We start from the raw sequence: 24,309 nt of genomic DNA on the forward strand, positions 1-24,309 counted from the left end.
AAGAGAAAAAGAGACTGGAATGAGAAGGTGCCCCAGTGGGTGCGCTCCAGCAAAACCACAGACACTCGGGCCCCCTTTCCCAGGTGGGGAAAAACCCCACAGACGCTCGGCTCCCTTTTCCCAGGTGGGAAGACGCCACGCCCACGCAGCTCCTGGCGCGCTCTTCTCCCGCCTGGGCGCAGCGGCCCGACTGCAGCCCCGGCTTGCAGAGCCCGGGCATGATGCCAAGCTGGCCTCGGGTCACGGCTCTCTGGAAGCGCGAATGGGAAGGGTACCCAGGGTGCGGTTCTCTGACCGGAGGCTCCTCTTCCGCCTGGGTTCGACCGCAGCTAGCCACAGCCGCGTCTGAGAGGCATCCTGGGCAAGCTTGCATCTCCCTGGGGATCCAGGTAGTCAGACCCGGCCCCGGGCACCGCACATCCCACATGCTCTGTTTCAGACGCCGGTAGCCCGGCCTTCTGGGATTGGTGATTTCCCATCCCCCCCATCCTCTTCAGCGCGGTAGAGGCCCCCCGCCGCCCGAACCCCCGCGAACTACGAAGCCCACAATCCCTGGGTGCGCGCGCTGTCTCCGGGAGTGGTAGTCCTGGCTGTGGCGTGCCCCCAGAGCCCAGCGCCGGCTGAACTCCAAGTCCCAGCATGCCGCGGGCGGGAGGAGGAGGGCGGGAGAGGCAGGGAGGATGTGAATGGGGAGGGGGCAGCCGCCCCCTTCCCCCACCCTTCCCTTCCCGCCGGGCTGGGGTGGGGGGAGGGGCCGGGCTGAGGCGGCGGCGGCGGCTCGCTCCGCTAGGGCAGGGCAGGGCAGGGCAGGGCGGGCGAGGGCGGGACCGGCCCGCTGGGGGCGGACGAGGGAGCCGCGGAGCTAACGGGTCCGGACGCCGGCGGTGGCGGCGGCTTTCTGCACGCGCGGAGGTGGCGGCAGGACCGGCGAGTATGGCCCGCGCGGCACCGGGCGCTGACTGAGGTGCGCGGGCGGGATGAGGGCTGGCGGGATGTGGGGCGCCCCGGGCCCGTCGTTGACCCGAAACCCGTCTGGGCGGGCAGCTGACTCGGCCCAGCGGCCCAGACTGGCCGGGTCTACTCCGGCAACTTCCCCCGGGTCGGGGCGCTGGGCTCCCCTGTGGGAGCGGGGGTCCTCTGGTCTTGGCCGCGTCCCCATCACCGCCGTGTGCTTCTGCACCTCAAGCCGCTCCCAGCCCTTCAGGCGCGACTGTTGCACTCGTCGGTGGTAGCCCGCAGCCCCAGCCCTGGGAACCGCTCCCCGCCCCGGTCCCTACTACCCAGTTCGTACCCCCAATCCCTGCGCGCTCCTGGCCTCAGCACCACCTGGAGACCCCTGCCCGCTGCTCTTGGGCAGAGGCTGTCTTTGCACCACCAGCACCTCGCACCTCTTTTGCCTACCTGGCACTGCCCCCTAGCTATCCCCCTTGGCCCAGTTCTTTCTGATAAGACCTGACAGCTTGACCTCCTTCCCACTTTGGAGAAACTAAGGTGTAGCACGAGCCAAGAACTTGGCCGAGGCCGTGCCCCACTCCTGTGGGAGCTGGCCCTGAGCCTCTGCCTTGGAATGGAAGAGTCATTTCTTCCCCTCCAGTCATTCCTCTGTGACTGGGCCAAACTTCCCAACCCCCTGCTGCACCTCTGGGCCGAGCTCCCCTTTAGCTTCCAAGCACTTCTGTTTCTCTTCCCCCTTCCCATATCCCACTTCTGGCCCTCTGCCTGTAGAGAGCCAGTCCCCGTTGCTTTTTTACCCAAGTTAGCCTCTACATTTCTATTCCTTGCCAATTGCATCAATTTCTCATCTTGCCTCTTGCTTTACAGCTGCGTGAGCAGAGTCTAAGGTGGTCTTGGGAGAAAGGGGAGAGAGTGGTGGTGCTGCTGGTGGAGAGGCCACTTGGCACCCTCTTTCTGCCAAAGACGCCAGAGGGGATTCAGGGCACTTGGGAGCCTCTGGGATACCTTCATTCATAGCCACTAACCCACAGTCCCATCTTGTCTTTGGGACAGTTGTCTAGAAGCTGGTTAATCATCCCTTCCTCTTCTATGCCTGGTGGGCCCCAAAGTCCCTCTGAGATGGAGGGAATCGCCTACCTTGGCAGAGATGGTAACATAAAAGGAGTCTGGGAGACCACAGCCCTAAGCCTCATCTTGTTTCTGTTGCTAACTTTGGAGGGGGTTGCCGGTTCGGGGACGGGTGCCTGCTGGTGCCCTGAGCTCTTTGTGGAGGAAGGCACAGTGTCTGTAGGCGGTGATCACAAGTTTAGTCTTGGTGTTCAGGATCTGAAGGGAACAGGGAACAAGGGCTCAGAGAAGTGGCACAGACTTGCCTGTATAGTTCAGTTTTTTGTTTTCCCATCTTCCTTCAGCAGATTTGTCTTTGTGTCCTTCCTTTCCAGCCCAATCCTTAAGTTTCCCAGTGGGAAGTGGGGGGAGGGAGGGAAATCTGTGAGCCATCAGGAAGGTTCGGGAACTCTGGGAGAACTCTGGGAGTTTGTTATGGTCCTGAATGAGCAGTCTTGATCTGAACCAGATGGTCCCTCCCCTTTGGCTGCGAATAGGATGCCTTTAACCTTGTAACTTGAGAATGGAGGAAGGGAGGCCAGGGGGCCAGCTGTCTGTGTGCTTGTTCATGTCTGTTTCTGCACACTCGTGTGCCAGCTTGTCAGGGGCCTGTGGAAGTGACCCTGCCTGGGAACACATTGTTTTGATGTGCTGTGGCATGCTTACCTCCCTCTAGGAACTTTCTGAGCCCAAACCCCAGATAAGGCCAATTTCCAAGCTCCTAAGAACCAGTGTGTGTGGCTGAATGGGAGGGAGCATTGCTCACAGGCCAAGCCTATGAACCTGAGATGACCCTTGAGTTGAGCGTCCTTCTTTTTGAAGCTACCTGCCATTGAGGAGTCCAGAATAGCACCACTGGGGGTGGGGTTTCCCAGAACTGATGTTCTCTTTTCCCCAGTCATGGCAAGAGAAGATCTCAGGGTAGGGATCTAGGGAGAGGGGTAGGAAGCTGATTGCTTTGACTTGTTTTATCCTACGTCCTGTGTTGTGTATTTGTGTGCTTGATTGTTGGCCCCTGTTGGCTGTGGAAGTCCTTCAAATGTGTCATTTCTGAAATAGCACCACCCTACTCAGTCCCTTGTTCATAGCAGGTGTTGAGTAAATGTTTGAGTTAAAATGGGAGGGTCTTAACGGTCAGGTATTTAGGGCAGGATTCCTCGTACTTGACCAGGCATCAGAATCCCCTAGAGATCTGTATAAGATGCAGAATGCTGAGTTTCCTGACACAGTCGGTCTGGGTGGGACCTAGAATTTGCATTTCTGCCCAGCTCCTTGGAGATAACACTTTGAGACCCACTGTTTTGGGGCAGTTGCAGTTACTTGGGAGATTAATCCAGGCAGGTGGAAAGTCTTAAAAGAGACTTCCTTCCACCTTGCTTCCCCAGCCAGGCTTGTTCTGGCAGCCGCACTGGATCTGTCTTTTCATTTCATTCTCATGCTCCTTGGTGTTGGCTAGGGTAGGGGTGACCTGTGGTGATGAGCACCCAGTCCCACTGTAACCATAGAGACGACAGTGCCCCATGGTTATTTGAAGGAAGGTCCCACAAAAGCAGGATATTTAGGAACCAGAGCTTTGGAAAAGGTATGGACATGGGGTAACAGATGCTGAACCAGGGCATGCACAGTAATCCATGTGGAGTTACTGAGGAACAGAGAGATGCACAGTGGATCACACATCAAGCCCCAGGACTCCTGATTGCAGCCCTCAGATGGAACACCTGCTAAACCAGTAGCTACTAATAGCTGGAATAGTGGTGGTTGGTTGTTGAGCACTTACTGCTATCCAGACCCTGGGCTAGATGCTCTCACATGTTAGCATACAAATCCTCAAGCAAGTTGCAAGGCTGGCATTATTGTCACTATTTCATAGATGAAGAACTGAGTCTTTCCCAAACTCAGCTAGTAAGGGGAGGATCTGGAATTCAAACTCAGGTTTTTCTGACAACGTACCCTCATTCTTTGTAACTTACTGTCTTGCCTAGCAAACCTGTAATTGTCCTTTGGGTTGTCTGCCCCCAGAGACTGGTGAATTTTGTTGAGCCTGAAACTGTGCGGGGTGTCATGGAGGAGATGATGACCAGGTCACTGTCCTCTGGGAGGGGGATAAGATAAGTACACCGGTGTCTACAGTGGGAGGCAGAAGGGGACGCCAGTGGCTTGTAGGTTTAAAGAGGAAAGAAGCCATTCCTGTAGAGGGTTTGGAAGAGGCCTTTGGGTTGAACCCTGAAGGGGCAGGTAGCGTTCCAGCACTGCCTGTGGGCTGGAGAGATGTGTAGGTTGATAGGTACAAAAAGAAGCCATAAAAAGAGAGAGAGGCGATAACTGCACTTTTAGGAAGTTTTCCCTTTTGGCTGGAGCACAGGAGATGTATCTCAAAAAGTAACAAGATCCTGTTTGGTTACAAGCAACAACTTGGCAGACTTCAGCAGGAAAGGACTCCCCCTGGAATGCTCTGTTAACTCCGAGAATCAGAGGGATGAGTCAGGACCCGGGACCCCTCTGGGATCTTGGAGAGGGTGCAGCAGGAACCAAAGGGCAGCCTCTTCAGGGTACCATTGTCACCAGGGTAAATCTGTTTCAGCTGTGCTCAGTAATTTTGTCACCACAGCTTAGGATTCACATCCCAGGGAGGAAATGTCTGATGGGCCTGGCCTGGGCTGTGCTCCTTCCCTTAGCCAGGGAAGGGCTGGTGGTATGGTAGACAGTCCCCTCAGACTGTATCTGAAGGCTGCAGTTGCCAGAAGAAGAGGGAATGAATACTGCAAGAGACCAGGCCAGAAAGGTGCATAGGCATGGACTCAAATTGGCAGGCAGCAAAGGGAATATTTAGTTCTGACAAGTTTCTGAGAGGGCAGAGTAGCAGCAGTTGGGCGGGTCATAAGGGAACAAGGAGAGAAGGGAGGGAGGAAATGGAAAACTAGAGAGGGTCCAGGTGAGACTTAATGAAGGCTGGAACTTGGCAGTAGAAATGGAAAAGAGGGAACTGATGCTAGAGAGATGGCGAGAGTAGACACCATCTTCTGGAACAGACCCTTAATTGTTTGGGATTTGACATTTCAGTGCCTGGTTGATGAGGTTGGTTCCTTTATCTAAAATGGAGAAGTCATTGCCCTTGTACTGTTCACCATGTAACTTATTCACTATGTAAGAATTTGTTCTCCATGTAAGAACTTGTTCGTTATGCTTCAGAAGATTGGAGACTGACGAAAATTAGGCTTGGTGTGGATTAATGATTGTGCATTGAGCATTGACTCCCCTATACAGAATTTTATTGTTGTTAACAACCATTTGATCAATAAATATGAGAGATGCCCTAACAACAACAACCAAGAAAAAGTACACACTTCCAATTGTAAAATAAATAAGCAACCGGGATGTAATGTATAGCATAAGGAATATAGTCAAAATATTGTAACAACTTGGTATGGTGATAGCTGGTACTTAGAATTATCATGTATATAAATGTTGAATCACTGTGTTGTACACCTGAAACTAATGTAATGTAATACTGTGTGTCAACTACCCTTCAATAAAAAATAATTATCTAAAAAAAAAAAAAAAAAAAAAAAAAGAGAGAAAAAAAAATAAAATAAAATGGAGAAGTCAGGAGGGAGAAGAGTTTGCAGGAGATAATGTTTGCAGAATGCCAGCAGCACAACTAGAACCCTGGTGGGCTTATTACTCCAGACTCCATGCTGCCTGAGGTTTGGGGCCTCAGCCCTGATGAGGTGGGGCCCTGTCCATTCTGAACGCAGCTGGGGCTTGTGTCTCGGGCTCAGCATGCCTGCATGTCTTGTGTCTCCACACGTCAGCCTGGGGTACTCCTTCCTTCCTCTGCCCCACTCTCAGTTCCCATGCCCCAACTTCCCCACCCCACGATCTACATACCTGTCATGGAGGAGCCCTTAGCAACTGACTAGCCTAGCTCAGCTCTCTGGGGACCTAGGTTTTAGGTTTTCTTCCCTTTCTGCTCCGAATGCTTGTTAGCAGTTAGTCCCTGCTGGGGCAAACATCTCCAAGAAACCTTTCAGATGGAGAGGGTCAGAACTTTGCGGCTATCTGGGGAAAACAAGCTTTTCCTCCAATTATATTGTGCTCACTAGGGACACCTGTGTGTGTCCCTAACCAGCCATTCTGGAGTACTTCTTCGTGCTTATTTATAAATCATTATTGAAATTACAACATGTCAATCACTTTCCTGTTGCCATTGTAGATCTCTCCTAAGGCTCCAGGGCATAGGCTGAGCTTTGGGCCTTCCCAGCTTTCTAGCTGAGAACCAGAGAAGTTTTCGCCTAAGGAGTGGGAGGGAGGGAACAGGGTCCTGTCTGGGGTGGCGACAAGAAGAACTATGCTGAAGGATACTTTAACCCCATAGATTCTCAGAGAGAAGGTCATCTTGGGGTGGAGAGGATTGTTCCCTCACTTCCAGCTGTTGGCATTCAAATGTAGGTGATATTTTACCATCTATGAATGCAGTACATACTACCATGTACAATGAAGTGAGCGAGGGGCAAGGGAAATCAAGAGAAAAATGTTTTTTCTTTATTTTGGTGTCAATGCTAAATTTTTGTGTATAATAGTAATATTAAATTTTTAAAAATTTGTGTGATAGTAATATTAAAACAAATGAATAGTTCTCGTATCAGATGTTGAAAAACATCCTCAATGGGCTTCTCCTTTAGGCCTTTAGAAGGATGTGACTCTTTGCAAATGAGGAAGCCCAGAGAGGGTAAGTGATTTATTGACATCCCCCCTGCTGGCTGCTGAGATCTGAGGGATCCCAGCAGCATGTGGGTCTCTGGCCTTGAGGGACATTGTTCTCTGTGGTGTGATCCTTATCTCTTCACAGATTATGATTTTGCCTGTTAACGTCCTTTTCCCTTCCTCCTTTCTTGGGTAAGGGTGGGAAGCATACCAGAGGGACACAGGAAGTGCCCTGCCTCTGTGTGGTTAGGGTGTGGGGATTCTCTGCTCCTGAAAGGCTGTGTTGCAGGGCTTGCGAGAGGTTGCAGGGGACTCTGAGGTGTGGGGGTATGATCCAGGGACCCCAGAGAGCAGTCCTCACCCTGCTCTGCCCTTTCTCTCTGCAGTTCTTGAGCTGTAGAATCCGAGCACCGAGGGCAGGCCACAAGGTCCCAGCCTGAGCAGATTAGCAGCCCTCTGTAGAAGAAAATCAACAACAAATACAAATAGTTAATTGGTCTAGAGGGAGCTGCTGTGGTGAGGGAAAAGTCAACAAGTTGTTTATTTGTGTGGCTAAAGGGAATTTGGAGGGGTAGTGAAGAGGGGAAGATGAGAGGTGGATTATGAGAAGAAGCATAGGTGAGGGAATGGGGGGATGCCCCCTCCCTCTTCCTGTCACCCCCACAGCTCCACCCCCCTCCCTTCTTCCTTCTTTGTAGGGTTCCATTGAAATGAGATTCCTAGAACTTTGAATCTCCCCTGACCTGTAAGTGGAGTTCCCCATGACCCTCATTCCCACCGAATTTTAAAAACAGAACACCGATCAATGGATCCTGTTGGTGAACTGGAGCCAGAGTCGTGAGGAAGCACTTGTGTCTGTGGGCCTGTGCTGAGTCCTGCAGCTGCACAAATAGAACAGTAGCCGAAGGGCGTGAGGCTGGGTGGGCAAGGCAGAGCAAGGGAGAGGGCCCCTGAGCCCCTCCAGTTCCTGTCTCTATCGGGTTCTCCAGGGAGCCGTGTGAGCCCAGGTTGCCAGGCTGTAAGGGAGTTCCTTGGGGTCAGCCTTCTCTCTGATCCGTCCTGTCCAGAGGACATGGCATTTGCCTGGACCCACGCCTGTTTAGCCTCCCAGCATAGCTCAGGAGATCCCAGGAACCTCTGGTGAAGGGAGATGGGAAAGCCTGAGGGGGTGGGAGAAGGATGGGGACCACGTTCAGGCTCTTCCAGTGGAGGGGAGCCAGGGTAAATGGGGAGCAGGATAAACAGTGCATGACAAGGAGCTTCAGCCCAAGGCCGAAGTGGCAGCGTTTAATGAAGGAATTTCCTTAGTGCTTGAAAAGCAATTCACACTTGACCCTAAATCAGCAGTGGGCAAGCTTCTAGGATGAATGTGGGTTCTAATCTCTCAAGTAACATTTCTTATGCTTAACCCAGAAGATACTTCACCTCCCTTCAAGCCTGGGTGAGGTATTTTGGAAGATGTACTCCCACCCAAGCCACCTGTCCTAGTAATTCTTGCCCATCCCAGATCTACCCTGCCTTTCATCCTGTGCAAAATAGGGAGAGTAGTCAGCAGGCCCTTGGGTGGCAGCCTGTGAAGCCAAGAAGGAGGCCTGGTCCACCGAGGTCCCCAAAGCCTCAAGGTGGGGATTCTTGGTTCTTCCAAAGGGGCAGCAGCTTGTTTGGTCAGAGGGCCCCTCGGTGATCCTCAGGCTACGGCCCAGTCCTGTTGGATGCATGGGTTCCCTGCCTTAGCTACCCACAGAGGCTTTGGTGCTGTGTGACCCAGGGCAAGTCGCTGCCCTTCTCTGGGCCTCAGAGTCCTCATCTATGGAATATAGAATTTGAAGGCCCACTCAGTATTCACTCTCAAATCCTCTGGTAGACCCAGAAAAGAAACATCCTATCCTGAGTGGGGAGGTAGTGCTGGGGGCTCAGGATGCCACTGTGTGGTCCAGATGTCTGTGGGAATGGTTTGACCTTTCTTGTAACTTGCTTGGATATGCTGAGCAGCAGCCAACCTACTCTGGCATCTCTCTGATGAACCTGGGCTTCCACAGCCACGGGAGCTATCCCAGGCCTCTCATTGTCCCCATGCCCACCTCCCAACTCTTGCTCTGGCTCTGACCTAGGTTCAGGCAGAAAAACCCATCTGGTCTCTCCTCACCTTCCTCCTTCCTAGACTGGCACCACCTCGGCCTGGGGATGACTGTTTCTAGTGTTTCCATTTCTTTCTTTCAGTTTCAATTGCCTCCACCCCCCACAGTGCCCTAGGCTCTGCTCTAAGCCAAGGAGGAGGTGGAATCACACCGGCTGATCACGGAGTGGGAGGGTCTGGGTCAGCAGGACACAGGAGTTGAGAACACAGCTGGAAGGGAGTGGGGCAGAGGAGAGAAGGAAGGCAGTGAGGAAAAGGCCACACTTGTACCAGGATGCAAAGGCCTGCACCGAAAAGGCAGGGGACAGCTGGGGACCTTGAGGAGACCAGTTTGGGTGAAGCATAAGGTTTCTTGGATCATTGCCCAAGGAGAAGGAGTCTGGCTGAAAAATGGGCCCCAAGACCTACCTCAGCAGGGAGGATGGCGGAGGATGTCCTGTAGGGCTGGGCTGACCACACAAGGATTCTGTTAGCAGGAAGTGTGGGAGGGGTTGTTAATGACTTTTCTCCACAGGCTGAGGGCTGCCAAGGGTCAGTCTGATAAGAGGGAGGAGAGAGACTCAAGGTTTATACTCGGATAACTGCTTTCTGTCAGCTGGTCCCACAGATACTGGCAATCTACTGTGGCACTGCTCTTGGTCTACCTCCTCTCCTTCCTGAAATACACAGTCCCTGGCTTCAGCTCAGCTGGGTTTCCCTGCCTGGCCGCCAGCTCCTGTTCCCATCTGTGGTCAGATGAGTTCTGCACTGGGAGAGGGGTCTCGCAAGACACCCTGGTTTCAGGTTGGGAAGCCACCGCAGGGTGGGGCCCAGGGCTCTGGGCAGAGCAGCGGTGCTCAGACCTGCCTGGTCCATTTGGGTCTCAGGGTTACCCTGCCACTCAGCTAGCCAGATCTGGGGCCACAGGGCATTTGGGGGGGTCCTACCTTTGCCACAAGGCATTGGGAGGTCTGACTGTTTTGCTGGGAGTAATTGGGGATGAGGATCAGATAGGAATTGCATTTGTGAAGATCACTTTGGCCTCCTGTGGAGAATGAAGTGGAGGGGTCTCTTCAGTAGATCTAGGGTGTTAGCCGTTTGGAGGTTACTATAAGAATGATGACAGTCCCTTGGAAAGTGCGATGGTCGTAGACATGGAAAGAAGAGAAAGAGAAGAGATATAGATGGTAAAAAGCAGGTGGCCATTGCAGTAAGTTGGCCGAGGGCAGTGAAAGGAAGGGGTGGGCATAGACCTGTGACTTCCAGCTTTCAGGGTTGGATAGATGATGTCCGTTTCCTAGAAACTGGGAATACAGATAGGGGACTGGGTTCGGGGGGCTTAGAGCAAGCATGAATTTGGTTTGGGGCAGGTTGTGTTTGAGGTATTTTGGAGTATCACCTAAGGGGTGGCATCCAGAAATGAATGGAATAGGTAGGTCTGGAGTTCAGTGGAGTATCTGACATCATTTAAAATGCCAAACAGGACTCTTTAACAGGCTGAGAAACAGGTTTGGAAAGGCTTCTAGTCAGAAGATGAGGGGCTCAACCAACCAACACCCATCCCACCCTGCTCTTCACTGTGCAACCCACTCTCAGTTCCCCTGTGGCAGAAGATTGGGGCCCACGCCCAGCTCGGTATCAAGTACTATGTCTGGGTGCATTTGGTCCTCTGGTCAGCCAGGCCTGGGTTACATGGCAGAGAGATGGTTCTCCAAAGGAAAATGGGGTTGTCATCTACTGGAGGGATGTCACATATTGGTACAACAGACTGTGCTAAGTGTGCATTTGGACTCGGAGACTCTGCCGCTGGTCTGTGACCTGACTTAGATGTCAGAAACACCAATGCAGGCAAACTAATAAGGATTTATTGCCACTTACTAATTTACCTTGTTAAAAAACTGAATGCTGAAATATAGAATGGGACTTAGAGTCATTGAGTCATTCCATTTATAAATCAGGAAATGGAAGTTGAGTAATTTGCTTGCTGTCCTCAAATCAGTAGCTAGAAGAACTGAGACCAGAATCCAGGTCATTGGCTTGTAGGCTGGGTGCTCTTTCCAGTATTTAAAGTGTTGGTTTTTTAGGGAGGAGCCCCCTCAGCCCCTTGGCTGCCCATCCACAAGGAGTGGTTCATCTCTTGGACTACAGGACAGAGCTGGCACAGGCAGGTTATAGTCCCTTTGTGGTGGCCAAGGGCCATCTGCGTGGTGGATGGTGTTACGCGGGGTCTGTCTGAGATGGGGAGAACACTTACTGTGGCTTCACCCACGTCCCAGTAAACAGATGCGACCCTGGTCCAGCTCTGGAAGGCTTGGTCTACTGTCCGTCTCCTGTCATCTCAGCTTCCTGAATGCTCACCCTCCCGTGTTGTTTCCTGCCAGGGCCCGGAAAAGGATGTAGCTCCAGGGCTGCTGTGCTCTCTGGGTTATGTGGGGCTGTTTCCTGCTAGGCAGAGTTGGGCCTCTCTGTCTTCTCCCCTGGAAGAGAATGCTCAGGACAGTGGTGCCAGTTTCAGATGCATACAGACAAATGGCACAATTCTGACCTCAGTTTCCAATACCTTCAGTTTGCAAGGGTACAGATACCTGACCCAGCTTGGCAGAGCCAGGAGTCGGATGTTACAGAAGGAGCTCTGGGCTTTGAGCCTCCAGCTTAGCAAGAGGAGACCTCAAGTTCAATGTGACGCAGGCTCCTCGCCTTGGGTGGGTCACTTCCCTGGGCCTCTGGTCCAGAAGCAGAAGGCCGTCCCTGTGACAAGCTGCAGGCTATTTGAGAGTGTGAGTTATATATTAACAAGATGCTGGAGGTTCTGGGAGCTTCTGGGCAGTTCTCACCCGCTCCTTGGGGCTCGGGGAGTGGGGTGGGGCTTGGGGAGTGGGGTGGGGCTTTTCTGAGTTTGGTCTGCCTTCTTCTTTCATTCTCACCGTCTCCTTATTGGTATTGCCTCCTGCTCTTCAAATACTGCTGACAGCTGGCTCTTTTCTCCTGAACTATCTACCAGCCTGGACTGACCAGTGTGCTGTCTGCCCTTCATGCTCAGCTCCTGCAGGCCCCTTGGCTGCCTGTTTATGTCTGGGGCCATGTTCTAAGTGGTCGTCCAGCCTGGGTCAGACCTCCTTGCTCCCTTAGGCTCAGCCACAGTGTCTACTCTTGTCCCTGTCTCCCTCCTCTCTGTGAAGCCGAAACTCAACAGTACCTCGAGTACAGAGTGCTTTTCGGCTTAGAGCTTATTTCATCTTGGCAGGGGCTGTGTGGGGTCAGTAGCGCAGGTGTTACCATGCCCCTTTTACAGATGGAAGATCTGAGGCCCAGAGAGGTATGATTTGCCTAAAGACACACAACTGTTGAATAGCAGAGCCAGTCCTGGAATTGAGGTCCTCTGGGTTTAGTCCAAAGTTCACTGTAAAATGTTAACTCATAAGCACGTGTTTCCCTGTCTCACCAGAGAAGGCAAGGGACTTGAATGCAGGCCCTAGGCCCCACCTCTTCACAGCCCTAGTCCCAAACAAGCACCATCATGCTGGCCATCCCTATGCAACCTCAAGATACATAATGGAGCCAGACAACAGACCACTCTCTGGGGACCCTTATCTATATATTCCTCCCCTCTGCATCCCCCCAAAGTTGACAGCAGTAATGTGTGTGATGACACATATCATCTTAGCAGGGTGTGTATAACTCAGGTCAGATACAGAAGAATCCCTCCTCAAGGATGGGACTGGGGAGGGCTCCTTGCCTCCCCTCGCCCACATCTGCTCACAGCAGCTGATACTGCCACTTCCCGAGGGTGGTGAAGTGGATTACCTAGCAACCTGGGGGATGTTCTTTCCTCCCAGGGGCCCTACCTGAGCCAGTCACAGCATATCATCAGCTCCTCAACGAAGAGGAAAATTGCTCAGCCAGAGTAAGAGAAGTAAAAGCCAGTGTGTGCTGGGTGTGGCCCAGCCTGGCAGCTGGGTTCTCCAGTTCACCAGCCACACACTGTCTGCCTCTGGTAATGACACAGGGAAAAGCAGGGGCACAGGGCAGCGGTGCTGCCCAAAGTCACCTGCAGGGTTGGTGCTGGAGGTTATCCCGACAGCATCAGGCTCAGCACAGGTCAGGGCCTCTAATCGGAACTTCCAAGGTCTCTGCTGGGAAGATGGCACCCAGGGGACTCAGTGATCGAGCGTGGGGCCCGACCGTGGCTCCTCCACCCTTTCACTCCACTCCTCTCTACCTGCACGCCCAGGGCAGAGAGGGAACATGGCTTCCCTTTAATCTCCTGTTCCAAGCATGGATGCAGACACTTTCTTTGGGTTTCCATTAGCATAGCTGCCATAGCCTGACCTTTCCAGAAGCCATAACTAAATATAAAAGGAGAACCAAATAAAGCTAAAGATAGGGTGTGTGAAGAATAAAGAAAGACAGTCTGGCTCCCAAAGTACAGGTTACTGGTTTGTTTCCAGGATTTTTGGAGTACTTTACCACTGGAGATTTCTACTTGTAGGGCCACTGTACCTCTGTATGCCCTTTTGCCAGGGTCTCTGGCCACCTGGTGCTGACCTATCTCCCTGTCTAAGGTACTCCTGAGGCCCCACACCACCTTGAACCCCCTCCAAGACAGCTGGACCACCTCCTCATCAAGTGCCTATCTCATCCTCTTCTCTAGCCAGGGCTCTGTGTGGGGGGCTGGATATGGCCCTTCCCTAGGACCCCGGGGGACTGGCACCCTCATGACTACCTTATAGGACTGCCGTCTCATTCCAGGTAAGCCTTGTAGCAGGACCTGTCTCTAACACAGTGCTCAGGCCCAGCTTAGCCCACAAGCCGCCATAGAAGGGCTGGTGGTTCTCCAACATTTGATCTTGGCAGGAACTATGCAAGTCTCCCACTTGGTTCCTCCCTCCCACTGGGCTACAAGAATAGAAACTGATAAGAATTTGGCCCAGTTGGTGGAAATTTTTTGGGGTGGGTTGGGGGAAAGATTGTTCTGGGTTTAAAAAAAAAACACTTTGAAGTTATCTAGTCTTGATGAAGGAAGTAGATAAGAGCCTGGCCACAAAGCTGAATTTCCAGCCCACAGCCCCGCCTCTGTGTCCTGCCTGGTGTGTGAGTGCTGCCCAGGAGCCAGTCTCCACGTTCCAAACTGTTGCCTGCCAGCAGGCATAGTGCTCCCATTTCCCACCAAATGTTCAGATGGAGCCACAAAATTGAAGGAACCCCTGGCTGACGGGGACGGATTGAAGAAGGGAGTTGCTGTCAGTTACAGCCTGCTCTCCCCACCTGCTAAGGTTGGAACCCTTTAGAGAATTTTGCCCTCTGCAAAGTAGGCCCTCATGCCTGCAGCTGGGGCTGTCACCTTCACGGTGTTGCCTGGTCCTGGACGCTCTGGCAGACATTCCCCTTGGGAGGCTTGGCCTGGGCCCTGAGGACTGAAAAGTTACAGCCAGAGGTGTGGTGCTTTACGGGGGGTTGATGACCGAGCGCTCTGTTCTCTCCCGCACGTTTAAGTGTGACACCAACCCTGGCTGAGTGAGCATGCTGCTCCCGGCTTCTGGCCCCTGGAATGGGAAAGGCGAGAATCCCAGAACTGGGGCTGCTGCACTCCAGGAGAGTGTCCCTTCTGGACCCTCATGTCCCAGAAACTCTGTCGGCATCCTAGGGGACGTAGCTTATCCTATGTATCAGCACTTTGGGCCAAACCCATCCCACAAAGCATGGAGAGATGGTTGCTGGCATTTCAAGTTGAGTACTTCAACTCTGGGCCTGGGCCCATGTTTTGAGCCAGAGAGACTGTGGCCTGGAAGCTTCTAGAAGCATGGCTTCTCCCATCCCTAGGTGTGCATTGGCAAGACTTGTATATGCCCTAGCACAGCCCTTCTGCATCAGCCCTTGCCAGGGTCTAGGCAGGTCTGAGCCTACTTCAGGGAGGCCAACCTTCCAGAGCTTACATGGGGAGGGAGGGGAAGCACCCAGTCCAGAGCCCCTTGCTGTGGTGTGGTGCAGGATTGGGAACGGGCAAGAGAGGGCAGTGGGGGAAAGCAGAAGCACCAATGGTTGTTCCTTTCCCGGAGGTAAGGGTGAGAGTGATCAGATTCAGGAGCTTTGGGGTTGGGAGAAAGAAGGCTGGTCAGGAGTCGGGGAGGGAATGCTTCGCTATTCTGTCGTTGTGTATGAATCACGGCTCCTGTAGGAGAACATCTGCCCTTTGCCTTCGGCCCCTGGAGCTTCCTTCTCTGTCTGTCCTGCCCAGGAGTGTTCCAGGAAGCTGTCTGGGTGTGGTGGGCCATGTTTTCACAGGAGGATTGCCTGCCACGCGGTTGTAGGGGCTGCGGAGGAAAGGGTGGAAGGTTACTTGGACCTCGTGTTCTCGGCGTCCCTCGCAGCCCCTTTCTGGTGAGGGTGAGGGCTTGCACGTGAGACTTCTGAACCTCTTAGACCTGCCCTGGCCCTCCCACCCCAGATAGAGGGGGACGTACGCACCTGGGGGAGCCAGTGTTGAGGAGAATCAGATGAACCCGTATTTCTGAGAAGAGCAAGGAATGCCCACTTATGTAAGCGTGAGTTGAACAGGGAGCATGGTTCTTCCCAAGGAGGGCTGTAAGGTGAGGATTGGCTCACCTCTTCCTTCTGGAAGCCCTTGGCCCTTCCCCCCACCAGTGCTCTTGCTGGTGGGAATTGCTCTGGTGTGCCCTCCAGATGCCTCTGGAACAGGCTGTGGCATCATGTCATCAGCTCCCACCTTTTTCTAGGACAAGACCTACAGTTGGGATCTAGGATGCCAGTCTCTGAGGTCAGCTGCCCCACAGCACACCCTTGTAAAGGCAGCCCTCCAAGGGGAAGCCTGGTTGGCAAAAGCAAGAAGCCATGGGTGGTGGGCAGGCTGGAGGGGCTGGTGGAGCCTCAAAACAGGAGCCCCATTGCTCTGCTCCCAGACAGAGCAGGAGCTGCACGGCCATGGAAAGAAGGGCTTTGCTGAGGGGCAGTAGTATGCCCTTCCCATGCCGTAGGCCATTCCCTGGTGGCAGTAAATATTTGTTGAATGAACACATCCTCTGCTTTTGAAGATTGAAAATCCTCTTGAGATTGAAAGCATACCCTAGACATCCAGACGTGTGCAGAGGGAAAGGAGGGCTACCAGCAGCCTCTCTGTGGCTCTTCATTACACATCTAGGGTAGGACCTGAGATCTGAATAATAAACAGTGATGAATTGCCAAGCACTTTGAGGCTTATCTTTAAAGGAAATCAGAGCAGATTCTAAGCACCCTAGGCCCTTGACCGGGGAAGACAGTGCGGTCAAATTTAATTGTCCCTGTGAGGCAGAGTTAGGCCATAAGGTCTGAGCCTCCAGCTTTCCAGACTCCTCTAAGGCTTGCCCTGGGCTACCATTCATTCATCCCACCCTTCTTCCTCCAAAAAGTCCCCAGAGAAACTTAAATTTCTTTCCTAATCTCCTACCTTCAGGCTGTTCTGCCTGTCTCCCATCTCTTAATGTCTGAGGCTTTGAGGCCTGTGGGGAAACTTTGGCTCTTGTAGAATCTTGCTGCAGACCTGTGGCTAGAGAGCCACAGAGGTGGGCAACTATGGATGGGCCTCAGGGAGCTGTTGAGAACCAGCTCAGGGTAGTAGGCCTGTGTTCTTTGCAGTCTGATGAAGGGGATGGGATGACAGGCTCCTTGAACCACCCGCTGTGCCACAGGATGGACGGAGCACTCCTGTCTGTGCAGCCTGGGGAGAAGGGTCAGGGTCAGCAGGGCAGAGCTGACTGAGACCTTGGGTCTGTGTCCACCCCACCTCCCTGCCACTGACGGGGAGGAGGGACCGTGCCTGTGGAGAGTCAGGAAAGGAGGCTCTGGAGTAAGACGCTGGAGGTGCTGGCCTAGAGGAGGGGAGGGAAGGGGCTGGGGATGCTGAGGAACTGAGCCAGGGCTGTGCAGGGGGGTCATCCTCATGTTGCCTGTCCAGGTCATAGGGCTCCAGCTCCGGAAAGCTGCTCAAGCTGGGGCCGGGGCTGACAGAACCATGGCCTTGACCTGCCTAACTCAGGAGCACAGGCACTGAGCTAGGAGCTTTATGCCTCTCATCTTTACGAAAGCCCTCCGAGATGAATGATAATCCCATTTTGTAGAGAAGGACGTAGATCAGAGAGGTCAAATGGTTAAAAGCTGACAAGTGGCAATGCCAGAATGTAAATCCAGGTTTTTCTAGGTGCTTTCTTCTTTTGGGAAGCTTGACTGGAGAGGGGCTTTGAGCTGCGGTGAGCACATGGGAGGTCTGACAAGCCCTACCTGGGTAGGCTCCAGCAAGTGGTCTGCGATGCTCTGGGGAGGGACCAGGGACAGTTCCATTTTAGCAGCCTTGGTGTGTCTCTGCTGACAGAAATTTAAGAGTGGGGCACTTCAGCCATTCCCACATCCCAGCAGCTTCCCTCATTTTTACATACACATATCTTTCCCACTGTCTCCGATTTGATAAATCTGGTTGATACCTGAGGCCACATGTTTCTTCAGGGTCTGTGAGAAGCTTTCGCTTCTAGAATGTCAGAGCTGGAAGAGTGGGGGCGCAGAATGTAATGCTCACTTTCATATGCATACCTAAATAATGATTTACAAAAATGGATTCAAAGCCTTTCTTCATTACCATTATTTCTTCTGATTCTTAGATCCCTGGGGTTTTTTGTAGAGGTGATACTTAGCTGGACAAATATTTTTGATGCATACTATATGTAGGCCAGTGCTAGGTCCTGCGGTGGTACAGAGATAATGAATTAGATAACATGGTCTCTGTATTTGTATACTTATAGTTTATATTTTAAGTGAAGGAGGTAGACATGTACATGTATTTTTAGGTTCTGAGCAGGATCTTAATAAATATGGGCCAGATTTGGCCTGTGGTCCAAACTAATTCATAACCCCTAGAGGGTAAGGTTTGGTGAGAGATGAGGCTTGAGGCTGGGGGTAGCCTGGTTTGGGATTCTGTGAATGCCATCTTAAGGAACCTGGCCTCTGCCCCATAAATAAGGGAGCCCTGTCTTGTATGTGTCAGAATGTAGGAAGATAATGAAATGCCATGCGGACATGCTAAAGAGGCAGTTGAGAATCTAGGTCTAGAACCCAGGGTAGAAGGCAGCCTTTTAGATTCGGAAGGGGATGGTGCCCAGTAGAGAGGCAGAGAAGCAGAGAGAGCTGAGGGCAGAACCTTCGGAACGCATTAGCAGCTAAAAGAAACAGGAAGGGTTTGAGTCAAGAAAGTAGATAACTTGGAAGTCAAAGTGGTGGTAAGTAGGAACAAATGAGATAATCAGAGAGGAAGAGGGTGGAGATAGAATTTCCTTCTTCTGAGTGTTGAAGAATTTTGACCTGTAAATAAAAAGTGGCTTGCTGCTTAGTAACACCTTGAACTAGAATTTGGCTCCTGAATCTACCACTCTTCTGATGTAATTGAAACCAAAGGCTGGGCCTGCTGCAGGCTGGCTGGGAACTTGAAGAGAGTCAGACGTGCCTTGGTTCATGGGTGTCCATATGGCCACTATGCATTTTGCCTTTTTGCCTCATCAAATAAAAGACTGAAATTTTCAAGTGGTATGGAAGAGGGGCTGGAGGCTGGGGTGGTCTTTCACTGTGAAGGCCTGGTCAGACCTCACCTAAAAATCGTGTTAGCATATCTGCCCACCCCTGCCCTTACCCCACTGTGCACTGGAATGAAGATGGGGTGGGAATGGAAGAGTAGTTTTAATTGGGACTTTTTATCAGCTTACCCAGGCTATCTCAGTCTGTTTCCTTCAGTGTGCTGGCTGGAGTTCTGTGAATCTTGTTAGAGACGGTTTGATATGCCATCCCAAGAGACTGGTATTGGCAGGGATCCCGACTTGCTTGGTACAAATAGTTTAATCCAACTCATCCAGTCAAGATGGCACTGTAAATGTATACTCTAAACACATAGCAATAATACATAAAAAGATAAAATTCTAACAGCGTAGTCGTGCACTCCCCCCCCCACCAAAACGATAAATATCTCCATGATTAGAAATGGAACAGGAGCACAAATAGGGGAAGCAGGGCTAAAGCTGCAGGCTGCTGATCTCAGAGTCTGGAAACAGCAGAAGCAGCTAGAAATTTGGGGTAACAGAGCTATAAAGTGCCCCACATGAAGCTTGTAATTAGAACTAGTACTCTGGGAAAGGGGGCTGAAAAAAAGTTGCTTCCAACACTTCCCTGGGGCTATGGCTTATAATAAAGATGCTTACCTAGGGAGACAGAACCTCACAGCCTAAACCTAAGCTGAGCTGCTGCTCTAAAATCTAATTCTAGACTAGGAGACCCAAAGGACCTGGGGAGACAACAATGAAAACCCCTAGATAGGGAAGGAAAAGTAAAACAAGAGATAAGATGGGTTTATACACAAAAGTCCAATAACTCACGAAGAGTACTAATGTGAAAAGAGAACCAATGACATCAAAGACAAATTTACCCCAGAAGAAATGAAAATAGCAGAGTGATCAGAAAATGTCTTTAATGAAAATAATTAGGACCCTCAAAGACATAAGGAAACTCAAAATCCATTAAAGAAAAGGAGAAATTATGAAAGAAAAGAGACAAGAATATGTGAATATAAAAAGTACTAAAAATTCTAGCTGTGAAAAATAATGTCAGAATTTGAAACAACATATAGAAGTCAAGCCTGGACAAAAGGAATTCATGGATTGGAAGCTAATGTGGAGGAGTCCAGCTGGAATGCAACACAGGAATGAGGGACAGATTGACAGGAAGAACTTTCCAAAGGCCCCAGCAAGCATCTTATGTCTTGTTGGCCTGAGCTGGCCCATCCTTAGATCAATTTCTGGTAAAAGGGAACAGGCTTCCTGAGGTTGGCTTTGACCAGGCTTGCCTTACCACCTGGGACTGCGTCCTTTTCTGCCTGAACAAAATCCGGATTCTTTTGGCAAGAAAGAAGGGGGAGTGGCTGCTGGTATGCGACCAAGGGCGTCTGTCACAGAAGACAAAACATGGGAACAAAAATCCAGCATCTAGGTTTTTTTTTTTATTTAAATGAAAGGAAAACTGACCATGTTATCAAGGAAGAATTGGGTAGAATGAAGTGGGAAATTTCATTGTTAAATCACACTGAAGTTGCTACCTTGTTCAAGAAAATAACGCTGCTGAAAACTGTGGACTTTATTAGGAAAATGTGTATGTGCTGACTGTAAGATAAATTCTACCCGGAATAAGCAGGCAAAGAGAGGCAACAAAGGGCCAGGTAATTTATTTAAATACCCCGGGTGAGGTTCTATGGCCTTCTTGCCGGAGGCTAGAGAAGTCACACCTGGTTAGGGAGGTGGGGCGCTTATAAGGGATTAGGAGGGGGAGGAGTGGGCAAACTATTTTAGGGGGATGTTGAGAGGTACGATTGGCTAAAGGTGACATAATAGAAAACTAGAAACTTTTCCTTCCAAGAGGGAGGAGGCTGACATCCGGGTCTTCTTTGGCACATCAGGATGGAATTCAGGGAGAGCTGACCCCTTTCCGTATACGGCACGGACCTTGGGGTCTGGTCTGTTCTCCCCCTATGGCATCTGTCTGTTCTGTTTGCATGTCCTTGTTTTTCCTTTCTCCAGCCTAACACTAACGATTTGAGATAATCCACTAAAAAAAGAGAAGGGTAATTTCCAAGCCAGGAGGGGAATAAAAGCGGTGGGAGTGGGAATAGTTTGTCAGTCCACCACAAGTCAAGAAATGAAAAAAGAACTACAGAAAAAATAGCAAAAACATTAAGAAAATGGTAGTGTTAGTCCAAATACATAAATATAATAGATTACACTTGTATTTAAGAAAAGGGAAACAATCAGATTAGATAGAAAGCAAGGAAGTGGTGTGGAGTCTGGAGAGACCTGGTACACAGGGACTTACCAGGAACCGCCCTGGCCTTGGTCGCCCAGGCAGTTCTGTTCCTTTCCCGACTTTCTCCCTCTCTCTCCCCAACTGTTTCTGTTTGGCTTTGTCTGCCTGCCTATTGAGATAATGTTGGTTTTCCAGACTTTGCTTCCTGCCCTCGTGTAGATATGCATAGTGAACTCTTGGACTTTCCCCCTCAAGACACAAACAAACCACACTGGGACTCCCTGAGGGAGCAGGTGTGGAGCAGCGCAGGGCTGGGCAGAGCAGGTAGGAACCCCGCATCCCAACTCTCCCCCTGCCCCACCCACTCCCCATGCCTCAGAACACAGCATTACTCCCCTGTGATCCTCTCACAATGAAGACTGATGGCTTATTTCTCTAGAACTTCATGGTGTTCATAGAGTGATGATCATAGATTCAAAGAAATGTATTAGCCCATGCTTTCTGGTGTCCTCTGCTGACTGGGCAGCATCAAAAGGACCAGAGCTGAGATCTCAGACTGGATGTCAAGTCAAGGAGGGCAAGGGCTTGAGAGGCAGAAGCTGCCCCAGGGTTTGTATTTAGGGAGCAAGGAGGGCCTGAGTCACCAGGATAACTATGTGCCAGAGGCTGGTGTCAGGATGTTGCAATGAGATGACTTCAGTTAACCAAACATGCAGAGGTGAAACAGCCAGTTCTCAGACATGCCAAGGACATGCCTCACTGGGTCTGAGATGTGTATAAGGGAGGAGCTGTCTGGTCTCTTGTTCAGAATAATGACTGACTCCCCCACCCCAGGGCACCTTCTGCCAGGGTCATCTGCAGCCATACCCAGGATGCAGAGATTTAGCTGGGTTGCTAGATTAGCATGGATCTGGGGCACAGGGAACCCTAGGATGGCTGTATCCCAGTTAGTGGGAAAAGCCTCTCTGGAAGCCAGCTTGTGGCAGCAAGCACTGGACTTGGAGCCTCCAGACCTGGAGTGGCATTAAAGCGCTGTCACTTACCGCCTGGCTGACCTCTTTCAGCTGGTCTTGGGACTTCTGTGAATATCAGACAGGCTGTGCTGCCCAGTGCTCAGACACTCACAGCATCGTGCCGTGAGGAACAGTCTGTGGTGTGATGCCTTTGCACTGAGTCTGGGGACACATCCTCAGGCTGTGTGGCAGTGGGTGGGAAGAGGGGGCTTTATCAGCATCTTGCTGGGTTTTTTCCTTCTCCCCACTCCTTCCAGATTCAAGCAGCTTTCCTCCCCCTAGCCTCCGTACCTTATCTTGACATTTCTTTTCTCTGCCTGCCAAGAAGATTGTGTTCAGCTGAGCTGGTCTGAGGCTGTGCTATCCTGTGCTTCATTAGGTTAATTCAATGGCTTGTCACCTGGGAACTGACCAGAGACTGGCTCTAAAACTGCCTTGCCTCCAGAACCTGCTGTCTTCCTTTTGGGGCAGCCTTTGCTGCTCAGTCCCATGTGCCCGCTTTTCCTGGGCCTCCATTAGCTTCCACTGGCTCCTCATATCCCAAGTGGCTCAAGCATGCATCCCCTGATTGGTAGAAGGCTCTAGGGTGGGGGACATCCATTCTTCAAAGCCCTTGCTGCCCCTGACCTTCTGGATTCCGGTTTTTGGTTCCTCTCTTCGGCCTCAGCATCTCAAGCTCAGCCAGTGCTTCAGAGGACCATTTTTCATTAAATGGTCTCACCAAATTTGCTAGATTTGTGACCACAGACTTCTTGGAAGACTGCAGCATCCCCTTGCCACCCACTAAATTTCCCATTACCCCCTTCTCTCTTAGAGGACTGTTTCACATCTGATCTCCGTAAATCTCCAACCCTAACAGTAAAGACCCTCCTCATTTTCCCGCTGCTGAGTGCATGGTTCCCTGCGTCTGTCCCCTATGCCCTGCCCTGCCTGCTGTGTTCCTCAGGTGGACCCCTGCATGTAGGTCCTGGCTCCCACTTCTCACTACTCAAGAACTTTGCTTCTCAAGTATCCCCTCTTTTTTCCTGCAGCATTAACTCTTTCCCCTAGTACATTACTCTCACCAGGATGCAAACGTTCTGTACTATGTCCCAACTGTCCCCCCATTCTAGTTTATCGCATCCCTCCTTTTTAGGTAGCACCTTTATTGAGATATAATCCACATGCTGTACAGTTTACTCATTTTAGGTATTCAATTCAGTAGTTTTTAGTCTATTCACATGGTTATGCAGCCATCACCACAAACAATTTTAGAACCTGTCATCACCCCCGAAGGAAACTCCATGCCCATTGGCAGTCTCTCCCCATCTCCTCCAACCCCCAGCCCGAGGCAACCACTGTCTGCTTTACGAATCTGCCTCTTCTGGACATTTCATATCATATATATATATATATATTCCTTAAAGAACAAAAAGAAAAAGTGCTTTGTTCCTACCACTTGGATTAAGGAGTAATACATTACCCAGTACTTGCAAAGCTTCTGTAGGACCCTCCTTGAGCTTATCTACCTTCCTTTCCCTCCAGAGGAATTTCCTGAGTTTTGTTGTTTCCTTGATTTTCTCTATTGTTTTGTTATCATCTATACATGGAGGCCTAAGTAATTTCTGGCTTAGTCTTTGCATTCTTTTGAACTTTTCAAGAACTAATAATACTCTAGGCATTCATCCAGGACTTACTCTTTTTGCTCAAGGTAATAGTTTTTGGTCATATTAGTCCCTGTGGATTCTGAAACTGTAGTTCATTCCTTTTTATTATGTGACATGAATGTATCACAATTTATCCATTTTTTTCTAATGGATGTTCGGGTGGTTTGCAGTGTTCAGCTGTTACCCAATACTGTCTTGAACATTCTTACATGTCTCTTGGGGCACATATTCACATGCACCTGGTAGTAGAAATACTAGAGTTTACTACACACGTACCAGGATGCCCAAAATTAAAAACAGAGAAAACATCAAGGACATGAAACCAGTGGAACTCTCATACATTACTGGTAGAAATGTAAAATGCTGCAACCACTTGGGTAAACTATTTGACAATTTATAGTAAAGTTAAACATACACCTACCCTATGACCCAGTAATTCCACTCCCAGGTATTTACCCAAGAGAAACGAGAGCATGCATCCACAAAAAGACTTGCACTAGAAATTTGGAGAAGTTTTATTCATAACAACCCAGAATTGGGAACAACTCAAATGTCCAAACATGGAAAAGAAAAGCCACTGATACACACCATGGATGGATCTCCAAAACATTGTGCAGAGCACAAGAAGCCCGACACACAAGAGTTCATGGTGTGTGTTTATATGAAGTTCAGGAGCAAATAAGTCTAATTTATGGAGACAGAACTCAGAGGAGTGGTGGAGTGGTGGATACTGATTGCAAAGGAGCACCAGGGAACTTTCCGGCATCATGAAAATGCTCTGGATTTTATACTGTGTATTTACACTGATGTACACAGAGGTAAAAACTCATCAAACTTTACATTGAAAGATTTCTGTGTTTTATTATATATGAATTAAACCTCAGTGAAAATAACAGATTACCTCAAGTGGGGATGAGATAATGGGAGAAAATGAAAAGTATGGTCAATG

The 24,309-nt window shown here is 50.6% G+C and overlaps 1 protein-coding gene and 1 long non-coding RNA gene across 5 annotated transcripts in view; one reads left to right on the forward strand and one right to left on the reverse strand.

Moving 5' to 3' along the window:
* Positions 1 to 809: 809 nt before the first annotated feature.
* ST3GAL2 (ST3 beta-galactoside alpha-2,3-sialyltransferase 2) overlaps positions 810 to 24,309 on the forward strand; it is a 41,852-nt gene continuing 18,352 nt past the window's right edge. For 2 of the 3 annotated variants that reach the window (XM_036926892.2, XM_036926896.2), the window contains exon 1: positions 810 to 964. The gene's annotated coding sequence lies outside the window, so the exon portion shown is untranslated. Of the gene's footprint in view, positions 965 to 13,607; positions 13,631 to 24,309 lie in introns of those variants that run through there. The other variant, XM_057492671.1, reaches the window with a different exon arrangement.
* LOC118932965 (uncharacterized) lies at positions 6,391 to 22,695 on the reverse strand. 2 transcript variants are annotated; one of them, XR_008993922.1, is made up of 5 exons: positions 21,084 to 22,695; positions 18,622 to 18,779; positions 9,829 to 11,358; positions 9,311 to 9,439; positions 6,391 to 7,221 (listed from the first exon to the last, which is right to left on the reverse strand). It is a non-coding gene; the product is annotated as an uncharacterized LOC118932965 (long non-coding RNA). The 2 variants fall into 2 exon arrangements; XR_008993923.1 differs by having other exon boundaries at positions 6,391 to 9,112.

The sequence above is a fragment of the Manis pentadactyla genome, chromosome 15, assembly GCF_030020395.1.
Source record: "Manis pentadactyla isolate mManPen7 chromosome 15, mManPen7.hap1, whole genome shotgun sequence".
NCBI lineage: Eukaryota > Metazoa > Chordata > Mammalia > Pholidota > Manidae > Manis > Manis pentadactyla.